Raw genomic sequence first — 17,643 nt, 5'->3', positions numbered from 1 at the left:
TGGAGGGGATACCCGGGCTGCACCGCACGTCCTGCCTTTGGGTCTTACTGGGGCACCCCTTGCCTCCCTGCGTGTTCCCAGGCGATTGGGGAGCTTGCCTCCCGAAGGCCCCGCCGCCTCCACCTGCAGGGGTCGCCCTGGGAGCGCGGCCCGCCCCCTTCCGCCCGGCCCCCGCCCCCCCCGGCCCCGCCTTTCTCCCATTTGTCTCCCGCCCCGCCGGGTCCCTCTAGCCTTCGCTCGCGCAGCCGCTGCCAAAGCCTGGAGAAGTGGAATCTCGTCAGCGCCTCTCCCTGCGCTGGACTCGCGGAGCGGCACTGAGCATGCTCAGTCGCCCGAGCCCGTTCTGATCTCAAGTAGGAAGCTAGTGCGCTGCGACCGCAGCTGATCTGGGCGCTCCGGGGAGGGCGAGGCTGGAGCAGAGCCGTTGGGCGCCGGAGCTGAGGCGAGCGCCGCGCGCACCACTGGTGAGCCCCGCTTTCTTCCTTGCCTTTGCCCCGGATTCCGGGGCAGCACGAGAGTGCTGGGGAAACACCCGGGCAGCGTCAGCAGCGTGCGGCGAGCGGCTGTGGGTTCCTCCGGCGGCTGCTCCTCTGCTCCTGGCCCCGGGGCTGCGCGGCCACTGCCGCCCGCTCAGCCGCAGCCACAGCTGCAGCAGCTGCCGCGGCATCTGCAGCGGAGCGCCCGCTGCGGAGTCCCGTGCGCCCGGCGCCCGCGCCGCAGGGCCAGTGGCACGGCGACTGCGGGCTCACTCTCCTTGACTTCCATCCCTCCCGCTTCCCGGCGCCCTCTTTTCCTCAGCAGCCCGAGCTTGGCAGGGCCTGGGGCGGGGGAGACCGGGTTGGAGGCAGTGCGCCCGGGTGGGGACTGCGGAGGGGAAAAGTGAGGGTGGGCGCTTGTGGGAAGAGCGCACACCCCCTTGTCCTGGCACCGGCCTCCGCTGTGCGGCTCCGCTGTCCCTCCCCGGCGGCAGCGCACTCCTGCCGGGGAGTTGGAGCCGGGGTTGGCTTCTCCACGAGGGGTTCAGAGGCCAGCCGCTGAGACTTGAAAGGGGGGAAAAGTTCCTTTTCCCCCTCGGTGGCAGAGAGAGCGTTTAACTAGAAAATGGCTGTGCAGAGGGGACCGACTCGAGGAAACTGGCCACTGGGACCCGAAAGCCCCTGCGCTGCCCGCCGGGCGGAATGGAGGGTGGTACGCTAGAAATGACATTTATGCGGCGAGAACAGAGCTGGAGGGAGGGAAGGATTCTGAGACCCATAGAAACAATGAAAGGTGGTCTCCACGTCGGTGAAGTGGTGTAGACCACGGGTGCGGGGCAAACAGCCGAGGGAGCATGGGACTGGAATTCAAAAAAATAAACTAATTTGGATAAATCACATGTGGCGTTGTCACCGACCGTTCTGTAGTCAAGTTCTGCGCGGTTTTAGAGCCACGACTGTCACAGACGTTTTTGGATGGATTGAGTAGTTGAGGAGGGTCGAAATTGAAAGGAGAATAAGGTCAGTGTCGGAAGCTCCAACAGGGCTCTCGGAGGGGACAGTTTGTTTAAGTCCCTCAGTCACTGGCTTTAGATTGTGTCTAATTACTTACGTGAAATGCCCAAAGGATTATCATAAAATGATGCCAGCGGTGTTGTTTGAATTCCAAGGAATGAGGAAACTTTGTGAGGTTGGCATGGGTGTATCATTTGTTTTAATATTTCACCGATTTAAAAAACATACACAGTGGCAGCTTGATCTGTTGTTTCTGGAGTTTATTAAATCTTTCTTTTTTCTTTTTTTTTTTTTTTCTTGTCGTGGTTTCAAATTTCAAATCTTGTCCCCAAATGGCCATAATAATGCAGAGTATTAGAACTTGTGTGGCTGGCCGTTTAGGAACAGATGGAGTCCTTGAAAGGGGATTTCTTCATGAACTTAGCAAGCTTCTCGTTTTCAACTTGTAGCTTGTAAGCAGTATTTGTTCAACAGTTGTTTATCATAACTTGCAACATCCTAGAAATGGCATCGTTCATAAAGGATGATATTTGTGGCGAGGATGGGGAAACCTCCAGGCTGGGGAAATGCTGAGAGAACACAGGTGGCAGTAGAGTACAGTGGGCTGATCTTGGGACGGAAGGTGGTGGGGTACAGGTGCAAGATTTCAGTTGCTGTTCTTCCATTGTCCATGTACTGTATGACCCCGAAGTCACCCACAGTCTTCATAAACTGGATGTAACCATGTCTCTAGATATTTGCTGAGAGCTTTTGAGAGAGGACTCTAAAGTTGGCATCCTTTCCACGGAAGGTGTTTAGGTCCTATACTTTTATTCCCTCTTCAAATGGATACTTTTAACTGAATAAATTCACCTTCAAGGAGCCAGTGTGAACCGGCTTTCTGAAATTTTTATAAAGTGGTAATTGAAAAGTTTGATGGTGAGTTGGGAGGATTGCTTGAGCCTAGGAGTTTGAGGCTGTAGTGAGCTATGATCACACCACTGCACTCCAGCCTGGGCAACAGAGTGAGACCCTGTCTCTGAAAAACAGAAAGCTTGATTATTAAAGAGTAAAATACTGGCGTTTACACTTAACTGGAGTAATATGAATACTGACTCCAAAATTACTTGGGAAAAGATCATTGCATATATTGTAAGAATCCACATGTACAAACATAAAATATTTTTAAACTGCTACTCTTTTTGTCATGTTTCAACCTTTTGATGACTGTTTTCTTTTCCTGCCACCAGAGAAACAACAGCATATGAACATTGAATTCTTTTATTTTTATGTTACCACAGGAATGAATACTGAAAGCCTTGCCATAATATTAGAATAGTGATGGGTGTGGACTATCCTGATTACTGGATATCTAAATTTATCTTTTAAGAAAAATGGAAGGGAGAGCATCAGGAAGAATAGCTAATAGATGCTAGGTTTAATACCTAGGTGATGGGTTGATCTGTGCAGCAAACCACCATAGCACATGTTTACCTGTGTAACAAATCTGCACATCCTGCACATGTACCCGGGAACTTAAAAGTTGAAAGAAAGAAAAAAAAAAGAAAAATGGAATGTCATGTCTCTGTACCTTTTTCAATTTCATTTTAAGAATAGACAATACCTGGCCGGGTGCAGTGGCTAACACCTCTAATCGCAGCACTTTGGGAGGCCGAGGCGGGTGGATCACTTGTGGTCAGTAGTTTGAGACCAGCCTGGCCAAGAGGTAAAACCCCCGTCTCTGAAAAAATACAAAAATTAGCTGGGTGTGGTGGCTTGCGCCTGTAATCCCAGCTACTGGGGAAGCTGAGGCAGGAGAATCACTTGAACCTGAGAGGTGGAGGTTGCAGTGAGCCAAGATCGCGCCACTGCACTCCATCCTGGGCAAAAGGGTGAGACTCTGTCTCAAAATAAATAAGTACATAAATAACAAAACAAAACTAGACAATACCCTTGTGATATAACACCTTAAGTTTTCTGAGGGTGGGGGAGGGGGTTAGGTGGGACAGACTTTTAGGAAAATATTCTAATAAGTTATTACTGGTTATGTGGGGGAATACTTATTTTCCTATATGGGGTTAAGGAAACCAGCATTTGTTCAGTGCCTATTATTATTATTATTATTATTATTATTATTTTTAAGATGGAGTTTCAGTCTGTCACCCAGGGTGGAGTGCAGTGGCGCAATCTTGGCTCACTGCAACCTCTGCTTCCCAGATTCAAGTAATTCTCCTGCCTCAGCCTCCTGAGTAGCTGGGATTCCATGCGCCCGCCACCACGCCTGGCTAATTTTTTGTAATTGTGGTAGAGATGGGGTTTCACCATGTTGGCCAGGCTGGTCTCCAACTCCTGACCTCAGGAGATCCACCTGCCTTGGTCTGCCAAAGTGCTGGGATTACAGGCATGAGCCATCGCACCCGGCCTGTTCAGTGCTTTTTATGTGTCCTATTATCCTATTAAGGTTTTGTATATATCATCTTATGCTGGAAGCATCTATGCATAAATGTCAGCTGTCTAAGAAAATCCCTCTGAAAAGGCGGACGCTCATGATTGCACAGCAATAGAGGTTTAAGCTTTTATCTTATATGAAAATATCTTTAATTGGTTCCATTATTATTCAGTAAGCATTCTCTTTTAAAGCATCTTTGATTTGTTATTTCGAATTAAATTTGATTGGAACTGCGTATCTTCAGAATGATTTGAATGTTTTCCGGAAGCTTCTATCCAGATTTTAAAACTGTTTTGTGTTCATTTATTTTCAACAATGTTGCACTACCAACAAATGAAATTAGATGTCAGAAAGATAAACCCAGATTAGCCATTTTGATTTTAATGTGTTATTAGTGCATATTCTGCATGCTGATATGTGTTGATGGCATTTCTCTCAGCTGAAATGGTTTGTCAGAGGCAGAGTGACAGAGTCTCCATAATAAAAGGTCTGGGGGGATTTGGAGGAAAGACCACTAACCAGGGACCCAAAGACTTGCCTTTGGGGCTGGCTTGTCCCTTTAATTCACTGTGTTACCTGGAAAAAGTCAGTTATGTTTCTGGGCCTGTTTTCCCATCTGTAAAATGAGAGAGCTGCAGTCACCCTCTAGTTGTCTGTCGGGCCCTTCTTGTCCCAGTCTAGAGATCTGTGATGCATCCATTGGAGGAGGGAGGTCTTCATTTGGATCAGGGGTCCCCAACCCCCTGATTCGGACCTGAACTGGTCAGTGGCCTGTAAGGAACCGGGCCATAGAGCAGGAGATGAGCGGTGGGCGAGTGAGCTTTACCACGTGAGCTCCACCTCCTGTCAGATCAGTGGCGGCATTAGATTCTCACGGGACTGTGAACCCTGTTGTGAACTGCACATGTGTGGGATCTTGGCTGTGCACTTCCTATGAGAATCTACTGCCTGTTGATCTGAGTTGGAACAGTTTCATCCTAATCCCCCACCCCATCCTTGGAAAAATTGTCTTCCATGAACGCAGTCTGGGGACCGCTGGTTTACAGCATTAGTTGGAGATGATTTTGTGTTTCCCTGTCTGGTTTGTCACATGCCCTTCTTTTTTGCCCAATTCCTACTTCCCTTGTAGTTTTCATTTGTTATAAAATGGTTGTTATAAAATTAACTTTTTATGGCCCTGCCAGTCTAGTTAGGAGATAAGGTAATGATTAGATTTGGGCAAAGTGTATTCGACATTTGAAACTACTTCGTAGCATTTTCTGAGGGGAGACTTTCTGCTCTTGGGCACACAGAGTCTGAGAAAGAAGCCTCTACCTAGGCCGCAGGGGAGGGGGTCCTGTGCTTTGCTTCCCAGGCCCACCCTTGTGAAATTTTGGCAAGCCTTTCCTGTGTCCCAGCCTTTGTCTTCTCCCCTTGATGAGAAATGCAGCCCTTGGTCTCTGGAATACGATTTTCATTCTCATTTAATGTTAGCCCTGTCACTGTGTTCGACAGATGCCTGTGGTTGGGTGCTGCAGTAGCAGGAGTGGTGGCTGGTGAAATGTGTCTACTCAGTGTCATTAGCAGGATCATAAGCTTTTTTTTCTTTTTTCTTGGCAAGCTGCGATGGGGCAGAGAGCAAAGGAAACCAATCCCATTTGGTGTTTTTAGTGCACTTTGCTTTCAAGGGGCTCACAAAACTCAGCATCATTAACCTTTAAGTGAGGCAGTGAGGAGAAGTTATTCCATTTAAATAATTTTTAATAAAGGGACAGTGACTCTAGTTCCTCTAATCATAACCAAGCTCCAGGGTTCGTGGACCCCTGTTAGGAGTGGGGCATTGACTCCAGACGTTAGATGAGAGCTGGGAGAGAGGAAGGGCATAGAGGGTGGAAGGTCAAGTCACACAACTGGGCAAGAAGTAAGAAGCTTGATCAGTTTAAAGGTATTAGAGCTCTTTGTGTGTAGAGTTACAGGAGACATTCCCTTTCTATTTAATCTATTTCCATAGTGTTTGAATCTTATCTTGTTTTCTGTAATGGACATATATTTCTTTTATAATCAGAAAAATCCCAATATATAATTTATTGGTATATAAAATGTACAGATTCACATGGACAAAAATGGGAAGAGAACATGGAAAGAAACGAATGGTATGGAAAAGGATGGGTTAAAGCTTTTCTTTGTTGTTGGTTAATGACTTGACAGTGGTTATAAACAAAGTTTACCAGTTCTACCCTCTCTTTTCCTCTTGTGGAAATCTTGCAAACTTTGTTTGCTAGGTAATAACTGAAGTTCTCGAAGTGTAACTCATTGGCAAGTATGCTTCAGGAATGCCTAGAGTGGGAGGAAGAGTGTTGTTTTTTTTTTAAGTTGATGAAAAAGAATGCAGAGGCTGGGAGCAGTGGCTCATGCCTGTAATCCTAGCACTTTGGGAGGCCGAGGCAGGTGGCGCACTTGAGGTCGGGAGTTTGAGACCAGCCTGGCCAACATGGTGAAACCCCGTCTCTACTAAAAATAGAAAAATTAGCTGGGTATGGTGGCACGCACCTGTAATTTCAACTACTCAGGAGGTTGAGGCAGGAGAATCTCTCGAACCCAGGAGGTGAAGGTTGCTGTGAGCTAAGACCGCGCCACTGTACTCCAGCCTGGGTGAAAGGGCGAGACTCTGTCTCAAAAAAAAATATAATGCAGAATATTGGAATCGAGCTAGAAGGAAAAGCATGTGTTTAAGAGGGTGAGATAGACTGGGGAGACTTTGCAGAATTCCAGAGGGTAAAGGGAAATGCCATTGTTGAAGGAGGAAGGCCTAGCATTACTGGGGGTATGAGATGTGTCCCTGTGTAAGACAGAGCTCCGTTTCCACACAATTTAAGAGTAACTGAGTATCTCCTATATGCAGAGCATAATGTTAGGCCCACAGGTCGTTTATTGTTGGTTAGTGTTTTTCACTGTTCTTATCACAGTGATGATAATGATGTAGTGAATATGTCATAATCGTTCAAATGAGAAGATGTGTCCTTTTCTCTGATATTATGTCCTTCTCATTTTTGGGTAAGATTCTTTTATGATTTGATGGGAATATTTTTATCTGGCCGCTTAATGGTCCATGAAATTGGTAAGTCTGGGAATCTGGGTCTGAGATGCGGAGAGGCCTGCCCTTGGGATTGAGTTGAGTCATGGAGGCCAGGCCAACATGTGGAGCTTGTGGGCCAGCTGATCGGGCCCTTGGGCTTTCCAGGAATATAGAGTCACCCAAGGTCCTAGGAACTGTGAATGAGCTAATTTTGAAAGTGCCCTAGGAACCAGTGACTATTTTTGAATTATAGCTTGAGAATGACAAGGAAAGTGCCAAGACGAAAGATGAGGGTGTAAGGGAGCAGAATGGGCAAGTGATTGAAATGTGAATTTCAGCAGGCGAACCTGGAGATGTATCTTGACATTTGATTCTTTGCATGCAGGCCTCTTTCTGGCAAAACAACACTCTTTAGCAATTCTTAGTTGGTGATTCTAGGAAATCGTGATGGGTCAAAGCCATAGAACCTAGAATTGTGTAATAGCCAGCTTGGCCCAGACCTCTACAGTATCATGCCCTCCAGGGTGAGCCTTGAATTGCTAGAGGAAACTTCAGAATGATTTGCTCATGGAATTGCTGTTAGTCACCTTTAGTTTGGTTGCTATTGTGGGGTAAAGGAGTGTCAAAACAACAACAACAAATTATTTCTTTTTTTTTTTTTTTTGAGATGGAGTCTCACTTGATCGCCCAGGCTGGAATGCAGTGGCTTAATCTTGGCTCACTGCAACCTCCACCTCCCAGGTTCAAGCAATTTTCCTGCCTCAGCCTCCCAAGTAGCTGGAACTACAGGTGCCTGCCACCATATCCGGCTAATTTTTGTATTTTTAGTAGAGGCTGGGGTTTCACCATGTTGACCAGGCAGGTCTTGGACTCCTGACCTCAAGTGATCTGCTCGCCTCAGCCTCCCAAAGTGCTAGGATTACAGGCATGGTGCCTCTCCCTGGCAGCATCCTGCTTGCTTTTTGGTGCTGGCTCTGTTCTTACCTTCTGATCTTCATTCAGTTTCTCAGGTAGACTTTTGTCCTGGTCAAGAGAGTCAGTCGACCTGCCACATTGAGTTTACCAATTTGCTAGGTGGTACTGTTTGTCAGTGGAAGTGAATAAATCAATATTTCCTTAGCATGAGTTAGGTTTCTTGAGTTGGTTCATTCCTGGGGGAACTAATACCGTTAAAATTTTCTTGACACTTCAGGAAATGATTGTATACCACATTGCAAATTTTGAACACAGCTGAGGCATGATTTGGGTGTAGAGACACCTTGGGGAGCCTTGATTCAGACTCAGATTCTTCAAATTATCTGATCAGAACCTCTTGTCCTCTCTAAGAATCAAGGTCTGTTTATACCTTTTCTAGGACAATAGTGAAGAGACATTCATTTGGTGATACCCACCCAGAAACCTTGGCTTCATTTGTTCCTTCCTTTGTTCAGCAAATGCTTATTGAGTACATACTTTGTGCCAGGCACTGTGCTAAGTTCAGGAGGACAGAGTGGAATGTACCAGAACATTGGTTATAGGGTGCTGCAGTAGAGGCACGTGTGTGATGGGAGTGGAGGGAGAGGAAGGCTGTGCTAACCCTGCGAGAGTGGCAAGAGCTGTGGTGAGTGACTCCTCGTATAAAATTCCCACTACAGCAAACCCTTCAGCTGCTTCCTTTGTCGTCTTCCCTTAACTCAATTTTGTTCCTACCCACCACCCAGGATTTGCTACTCCTTTTGTAAGGGAACTTGGGATTTGGCCTTTCAAATCTCTGTGGCAGTAGTTCTTAAGCAGGGCAGTTTTGCTCACCGGGGAACATTTGGCAGTGACATTTTGGTCATTGTGACTGTGGAGGGATAACTACTGGCATCTAGTAGGAAGGGGCTAAGAATGCTACTAAACATCCTACAACATGTGCAAGGATAGCCCTAGAAGGAGGCAGCAGGGGTTTAGTGGTGAAGTCCCAGTACTGCTCTGCAGTTTAATAGCTATAGACAAAGGGCAACAGAATTATACTTTGACAACAGAATTACACAATGCTCAGTTTGCTCATCTGCAAATAGGAATACTAATTGTGCTTATATAATATGATTGCTATGAAGATTTTAAGAGTGAATGTATGATAAGGGCATAGAACAATACTTGATATGAAATAAGACCTTAATCACTATTTTTTATTTTTAAACAAAAACTTTACCTTTTGACTCTAAAGAGCTTAAGTTTTAAGTATGCTTTGATGTAGGAAATGGCCTTTGTTTTTGTTTTTCTAGTTCCTTTTTGTCCATTGGCTTTATTTCCCATTGTCTCCATCTTTTGATTCTAAGGTTTTTAATGGCTTTGCCTTTCATCCCTTTTTTCCCAGGGACCCAAATTTATGCCCTTAATGAGCCTTTCCCTAGAGGGCTGAGAATTATATTTATGATTTTCCTTAGCTCTGTCTATTTTGGGAATGGTGAGAAAATGGGAAGCGGGTCAGGGGAGATGTTGCATTACTTCCTGATTGTCATAGCTCCCTTCTCTGTAAAATCCCGTGAAGGATTGAGAGGCAGGTGGTAGTGCTTGCTTAGTAACTCTTCCCTTTACACCCACCAGCTCCACTCCCAAGTTGGGTGCCTACTACTTCCAAAATACCCTGTAATTGGGTCACAACATTATCTGCCTGCTTGGAATCATATCTAAAAATCAAAGCAAAGATGCAGACTATGTCAGCAGGATTTGAAATGTTTCCATCCTCTGCTTTGAGTCTTTGCAGAATTATTCTGAAAACAAAAGAAGGCAAACTTGTTATCCCAATGAGGTGGCAGTTTCTCTGTGGCCTAGAATTATGCCTTATTTTTGCTTGTAAAAGGGCTCAAACCATGATCCTTTCTGACTTTCCACAGGAACGTGAGCTTTTGTGGACATCCCTTAACAGATCAGATTTACTGATGAATTTTCATAACATAATTGACTTGGAAAGCATCTCATTCAGTGTTTTGAATGGTATCAACAGACTAGAGAGAAATTAAGAAGCTCGGTTGTTATATCTTTCGAATTCCTTTCCCACGACACAGTCATCTCTCCCCTGAATGAGAGCAGTGGCCTCCTGGCTTATCCAGCTCTGTTCACTCAGTTTGGCTTCCCAAGGGCTGGGCACTGTTCCAGATGCCACACGTGGACATTGACCAGGATGGCCACTGCCTCTGCCTGCTCAGAGCTCTGGGTCTATAGAGAAAGGCTGACAGCTAAAGAATGAATGATGGTACTATGTGATGTGTATTACTGGAAGAAATACTCAGTGCTTCCCAGAGGAGCACTTATCCTGGTTGGGTGTGGGGAGTGTGTGGGGCAAAGCTTCCTGGAGAAGGGATGCTAAGTCTATTCCACAGTGCACCTGGATCTCCATCTTACAGTTCCTTAAGGCACCCTGACTCTTAACTCCGGCGCGGAGCCTGCTGTTTCTGAATGCGTGCCTCCACCTTCCCTCCCACCTCGGTTGCTTCTCACTTTGGAGGCTGCACTTGCCTTTTCCCTGGTCTCTTTCTGTTTCTACTGTACACTGCCTCCAGGGTGATCTTCTGAAATCTTCTGCAGGTCTGGGCATGTCATCCCAACTCTTCAGGGGCTCCTTGCCACCCTCAGGATGAAGTCTAAGCTTTTTGATGAGGCACCGAACATATTTCATGATCTGCTCTACATCTCGTTCTTACAATACAACATGTCAGGTTTTATCTGGCCTTTCGGCTTTTATACCCTGTTCCCATTGCCCACGACCATCCCTTTTATCTGTTCTTTACCACCTTTCAGTACTCCTTCAGGAAGTAGCTTAAACATTATTCTCTGATATCTTTATGGTTCTTGCTTGGCACAGCAAGTGGGGAAGTGGACAAGGTGGGGCAGGCTCACTGAAAATTTTCATTTGAGAGAGTCCAGGATGGGTCTTTTTGAAAAGCATATTTGTTAAGATAAAACAATATAGAGTAAAAGAGTGTTTGTTCAGTTGTCAGGGATGTGAGGAGGTATCCATCCTGGGCTGCTGATTTCTTACGCTTGGAGCAGTTTCCAGAAAGATGCAGTGGGGTTTGACTAAGGAGAGGATTGATGGAGCTGGAGACATAAAGGGAGACAGCCCAGGAAACGGTTCACACAGGCAGGGAACCAGGCCTGGAGTACTGGCCAGAATTGGGGTTTACAGCTCCTGGAGGTTCCTTCTGGTTCTGGGAACTTAGACTTTGGGGCCCCCTTGTTAATGTACTCTGTATTCGTGGCATTTCTGCTCTGCCTAAATGAGATAGGAAGTATGAACACTGAATATGTTGGGTACTATTACTGTGGACAGGGTCTCCATGTCCCAGAATTCAGGGGGGAAATCTCCTGCATTCAAATAAAATGTATTCCAATGATTTGAGCAGAAAATATGTGAACAGGGTGAAACAAAATTAACACTCACTGTTCTTATTCATGAGACTTGGCAATCAGATCAGTGTCATTTTCTAAAAATGTCTCTTTTCCCAAGATGTGAGATTATTTCTACTAAGATAAATAAAGGAAGTTCTGTATTCCATCAGTTTATGTATCACTGTCTCATGATCAAAGTCATCTCCTGCTGACTTGAATTTTATTTCAGTTTAAATCATTTTTCTTTACTAGTACTAGATCCTGCTGTTATGTGTATGTGTGTGTGTGTATATATATATATATATCTTTTTTTTTACAAGCTGCAAGTAGAAATAAGAAACAAAAATAAAATGAGGTGTTTTATTGAATTTTTATCTTTTCTTCCTCTTAGTTCTGAAAACATGTGGATTGCAAGAAAAGCCTATTTAAAAAAAAACTGAGGAGAATGTTGATTTGTGGCATTATCTTTATTTCCTGTAAAGAAAACAGGATTTTCATTAGATCCTGTTGTGCTGTTTTCCTATGAGAGAAATAATAATGAGATAGACTGCCACATTTGGAGTATATATACAATTTTGCTTAACATTTAAATCATTTTTATACGAACATTTGTGAAGGTTTGAACATTTGCCTACTTTCTGCAGCCCCAGTTATTAACAATACAGTGCCATGTTGTCAAGAACAATTTCTTTATGTCAGCGAAACTTCAGGTAGTTTAAACTTATTTCTACAACAGGGGAGCTTACGGGTACAGATTTTCATTAAAGCACATTTATTTTACCTTCGTATTGACCTTGAAAGTTAATTTTTGAAATGCTCGGAGATACATCATTTTGATAAATGGTTAAGTTAAGGAATGCAGTGTGAATGTTTCTATGTGATGCAGTTGTAAAAAATTTGTTTGCGTAAAGCCAAAGATTAAATGAGCATGAATAGAAACCAAAATAGTATGGTTTCTTGGTGGGACTGTGGATGATTTTGTTGGCGTTATCTTTCTTCCTCCTTCCCAAGCATCCCTAGTGTTTTTATATCCTGTTAGTAATGAGTAAAAGGGAAAAAATAATTCTTGTGTGTTCATTTTTGTTTCCTCTAAAGGATGTGCATTTCAGGGGTGTTTCTTTAAGGAGACTAACTGGGAACAAAAGAGAACTGGCATATGCTAAGTGAAATTAGCCAGTCACAAAAGGAAAAATATTGTATGATTCTACTTGTATGCATTGCCTACAGTAAATTTATAGAGACAGACAGTAGAATGGCAGTTGCCAGAGGTTGTGGGGAGGGAGGAATGGAGAGTTACTGTTTAATGTGTACAGAATTTTAGTTGGGGAAGACGAAAAGTTTGAAAATGAATGGTGGTGGTCACTGTACAACAATGTGAATGTACTTAATGCTGCAGAGCTATACACTTAAAAATAGTTAAAATTCCAAGGAGAAATTAATTCACACTAGACTGAAGCTCCTGGGGGCATGTTCTAACCTCAGTGTAATCTGCTGCTGGGTCTGAAGCTCTGAGGGGTGGGAAAGGCACAGACCCCAGGAGCTGGGAGGGTATGGATGCCACTCACCTGAACTTGACACCAAGCTACTCATCCAGACAGGTTTCAAATAGTGAATTGGGTATGATCTATGTGGGGCATATTTTTGGCCGTGTATATTACTGACTTGCACTTTGGAGATAATTTGGTAAAAATGAACTTCATTGGTGTGTTCTCAAAAACTGTGGCACCTTTCCCATTTACCTTGCTGAGTGTGTTCTCAAAGCCAAGTGACAAGTGACTAGCTGGCCTAACTTTTTTTTTTTTTTTGCCTATGTTGTTCTAAAGAGAGCATAGGCTTTATCTGTATAGATGTGGGTTTAAATTCAGGCCTTACTCTGGGATAGATGGATATTGGTGGGTACCCTGAGGCGAACAGCTTTTTCTCCCTGAACCACATGTGCTTTTCCCATTTATAAAATATCTTCAGTGATACTTACCTGGCCATGCTGTGGGAAGGGTTTACTGTGATAACATGTGAAAGTGCTTGCTATATAGAGCAAGTAATCAAGATATTTAGCCACTTTTCATATTTTGTTTCATATTTTGGAGCATTTTGGATTTCAGATTTTTGGATTAGCGAAGCTCAACCTTTTGTAGGTTTAAAATGCTTTTTATTCAACTACATGCTTTGGGTTTTTATTCTTGCGTATCTCTCTTACCTTTTATTATCTTCAGAAAATACAGATGACAGTCCCTCTGTATTTGATACTTCATATTACAGTTTGATAGGCTTGGGAAATGTATCTGGGTTTGATTTGATCAGTGTGGTAACCCTAACCAAGTTACCTCCTTTCCATGTAGAAATCCTATGGGATCCTATAGGAATTATAAGGGTCAATGTTTAATGAGCCCTCCCTGTAAGGCGACTGTCACTGTGATGAATGCACTGCATGGATTATCTCATTTGATGCTGTACTTCTAAGAGGTAGATACTGTTATAATCCCCTAATACAGATGGGGAAGGTGAGGCACACTAAAGTTGTTTGAGAGCATGCAGCTAGAGTTGTACTAGATGAAGTTTATGGGACCAGAATTTGCAAAGGAGAAGGCCACTCAGTATATGTGAATACACATGCACAGACACACACATGTACACACACCCTGAATATTTTCTTAAAACACAAGAGCTACTAGACTGTAACATTGGGAATTCCCCAGGAACACAGAGAGGTCTAAGGACCAAGCAGTGTGAGAAAGATGTCAGAAGTGCTACCTGTGTTTGGTTGTAATTGTAGCTACTTTGCATTTTTTAAACAAAGAAAATTTTTACATGCTCTATAGAGTGATACATACTTTTAAAGGATGTAACTGGTATATTGCAATGTTTTCTTTAGGAAAAAAAAATCAGTTACTTCTCGAATCATTGAGCATTCTGTCCTGAGAATGTGCTCAGGGTAATTACGGAGGATAAGTTCCAGCCACCAGGGGAGAGCAATTGGCAGTCTCAAAATATTCTCTGTAAATATATTAGTCTGAAAATTGCATTTTAATGTAGTGTACTAGTAAAATAGAATTTTACTTGCTAAATTATTCCATGTTAATAGTGGTATAATTTTTCTAGAGAAAGACTAATTTTATTTTTTTTAAAAATAGGTCATTCGTTTCTTCCAAAATAATTGAATTATCCTTTGGAATAACCTGTTAGTACTTCCTCTTCTATTTCAGTCAGGGAAATAGAATACCAGAAAGCAGATTGAATTTTATGATAAGAATTTGATTTTCAGAAATGTCATTTTCACCACATTGTTTGCTTTGACCAGCTTTGCTCTACAGTGCATTTTGACTTGAATGCTGTATTTTGGTATTTAAAGTGAGTTAAGGAACTTATGTGGTGCTTTTCACTATGTAAGTGATGCTAACATAATATATTCATTTAGTTGTGTCTGATGTCATTCAAAGAGTAATTCTTGAAGTGGGTTGGTTAACAATTACTCATACCGGATAACTTCCCCAAATCCGTCTAAAGTGCCAAATTCTGAATTAGCCTATTGTGGAAATGTCTTTGTTTTCTAGCATACAGAGGAAATCAGGCTGCCAGTGCATGGTGAATGTATTTCTCAGGATTTAGAAATGAACGAAGTACAGTTGATGTAGAGCAAATGCACAAGTTTGCCACTAGACGCTGGAAGAACAGTGAAGCTATTCATAAGAGAAATTCAGAACACACCCTTTTACTTGAATAATTGTGTACCTCATTTATGTTTTTCCTTGAAGGCTAGTTATTCTCAGGTTAATGAAAATTTGAAAGGTGCATGTAATCTTAAACTGTTAGCTGTAGATCCCAAAGAATCATGAGCTTTTAAAATAAATGGGCATCTCTATTAAGAGTTTAACAAATAAAATATCAATGATTATAGGTTGCTCTTATCAAATATTATTTAATTATTGTTCATTGGTCAAAATTCAAAGGCGTTGCTTTAGTGCAAGAAAAGGAGGTGCATAATAAATTAGCAGTGGGCAGGTAGGCACATTATAAGTATTTCCCTTGGAATTTTTTTTGTATATTAACTGACTTCTATTCTAGGGAAATACTTGCTTTTTTATGATAAAGAAAGTTTCTCATTTACTTAAAGTATATGTACGTTTTGGATGTGTTCCATTTACCTTTATAAAGAGAAACCTTGAATCTCAAACCATTAAGCATTTCCTTACTCTGAAGGGTAGTTTTAGAACTGGCAAATCTTGCATTTACAAGGTAACTGGTTAAAGAGACTCAAGTTATCTCTGCGCATCTCTGGAGTCAGTTCTATAGAGGGTGTCTGTTGTGGGTTAAATTGTGTCCCCTCCAAAAAATATAACCTGAAGTCCTAATACTTCATATCTGCAAATGTAACCTTATTTTGAAAAGCGTTTTTGCAGATGTTAAGGTGTGGTCATACTGGATGGAGTAGGATGGGATCCTTAATTCCTTGTGACTGGTTTCTTTATAAGAAGAGGAAATTTGTGTTTGTTTTGTTTTGCTTATCCTGGCTTGCTTTCAGTTTTAGAAGAAGAGGGAAATTTGGACACAGACTCAGGGAGAATGTCGTATAAAGACAGACACACAGACACAGAAGGAAGACATGTAAAGATGGAGGCAGAGACTGCACTTGTGCTGCTACAAACCAAGGGATGCCTGGGGCTACCCAGAAGCTTGAAGAAGCAAGGAAGGTCCTCTCCTGAAGGGTTTGGAGGGATCATGGCTCTGCCAACACCTTGATTTCAGACTTCTAACTTCTAGAACTGAGAGAGAATAAATTTTGGTTGTTTTAAGCCACCAGTTTATAGTAGTTTGTTACAGCAGCCACAGGACACTTAATCCATAAGCCTTCGGAGTCAGTCAGCCTATGTTTGAATCCCGGCTTCACCTTCTAATGCTGTGATCTTGAGCAAGTTATTGAACCTTATGGTGCTGCAGTTGACTCATCTGTAAAATAGGACTAAAAAGAATACCTTATTCCTATGGTTGTTTTGAGGATAAAATAATATATGTATAGCACTTTGAACAGTGCTTGCTATAACATTTCAAAAACTAATTGTTTCAAAGCTAAATGGAAATGATTTTTGATAATTCGACAAATATCTCCTGAATTTCCTCTTTAATGACAGGCCATATGCTAGCTAGTAAGTGTACATGTTGGCCCAGGCAGACAGGATCCCTGCTCTCCTAGATCCATCAGGCGCTTGTTCCTCCATTAACATGAAGGAGAAAGACATGTTCCTTGTGGCAGCATTATGGGCAAGAATTGGGTGTAGCCTTTCCGGTGGACCTCAGAGACATGTATTAGGGAGGTGGTGAATATGGAGCCAGACTGCTTGGGTTTAAATTCTAGTTCTTATCCGCTCTGGCCTTGGGGAATGATAGAATTTTTGAATTTTTTCTCTACCTCCACATCTGCAAAATGGAGACAATAATAGCACCTTTCTCAGTAGGGTTATTGTAAGGATTAAATGAGTTAAAATACTTAAAGTACGTAGAATAGTCAGCATTTAATGAATATTGTTATATTATCAAATGAAACCAGAAAGGCCTCAAATTTGTAAATTCATTCTTTTGCATTTTATTAAGTGTGGGGAGTTCATGCATAAATCAGATGGAGCTCTTTTCCACATAGAACGCATAGTCAAATGGGGGAGATTTCTTTGTCTACATGTTAGTGAAATAGCATATGAACAAAGACTATGGGGGTAGAAAGAAGAGTGTGATTAATTCTCCTGGGAGTATCAGGAAAAGTTGTTTGAAGATGGGTTTTGAAGGTTGAGTAGGAGTTTGCCAGGCAACAAAGGCAGAATAAGAGCTTAGAGGATGTGGGAGGAAGCATCTCTAAAGACACGAGCAGACATCTGGCAGTTACAGTGCTACAAGAGTATAGACTCTGGAGCCAGGATTGAAATTCTGCCACTTACTGCTGTATGACCTTGAGCCACTTTCTTGACCTCTATGTGCCTCTGTATTTTCATCTTTTAAGTGGGGATCACAGGCTTTGGGTAGATTAACTTGAAGTGCTTAGATCAGTGCTTGGCCAAAATAAGTGCTCAGAAAATACTGGCTTTAATTAGTGTTATTACTCTTGTATTTGCTATTGGAAGGTAAGCATTAAGAAGGCTCATCAAATATTTTTAGTTGAGTTCAGTGATTCCTGTGGGCTTGGATAAATGCTGTGGCCCTGAGCCCATATACCCTCTTGAAAACAACTTTCACTGTTTGAACACTGGTATTAAGAGGGGAAAAAATAACGTGCATATTGTTCAAGCAGGAGAAAATACTATTAAAACAGGCCAGACATTGGCACAAAG

The 17,643-nt window shown here is 42.8% G+C and overlaps 1 protein-coding gene across 1 annotated transcript in view; it reads left to right on the top strand.

The window, feature by feature from the left end:
• Positions 1-275: 275 nt before the first annotated feature.
• Positions 276-17,643, top strand: part of APBB2 (amyloid beta precursor protein binding family B member 2) — a 411,292-nt gene continuing 393,924 nt past the window's right edge. Inside the window, exon 1 of the mRNA XM_025385333.1 lies at positions 276-464. The gene's annotated coding sequence lies outside the window, so the exon portion shown is untranslated. The remainder of the gene's footprint in view (positions 465-17,643) is intronic.

The sequence above is a fragment of the Theropithecus gelada genome, chromosome 5 (genome assembly GCF_003255815.1).
Source record: "Theropithecus gelada isolate Dixy chromosome 5, Tgel_1.0, whole genome shotgun sequence".
In the NCBI taxonomy this organism is placed as follows: Eukaryota; Metazoa; Chordata; class Mammalia; order Primates; family Cercopithecidae; genus Theropithecus; species Theropithecus gelada.
This window is presented reverse-complemented; position numbering and strand designations above follow the sequence as displayed.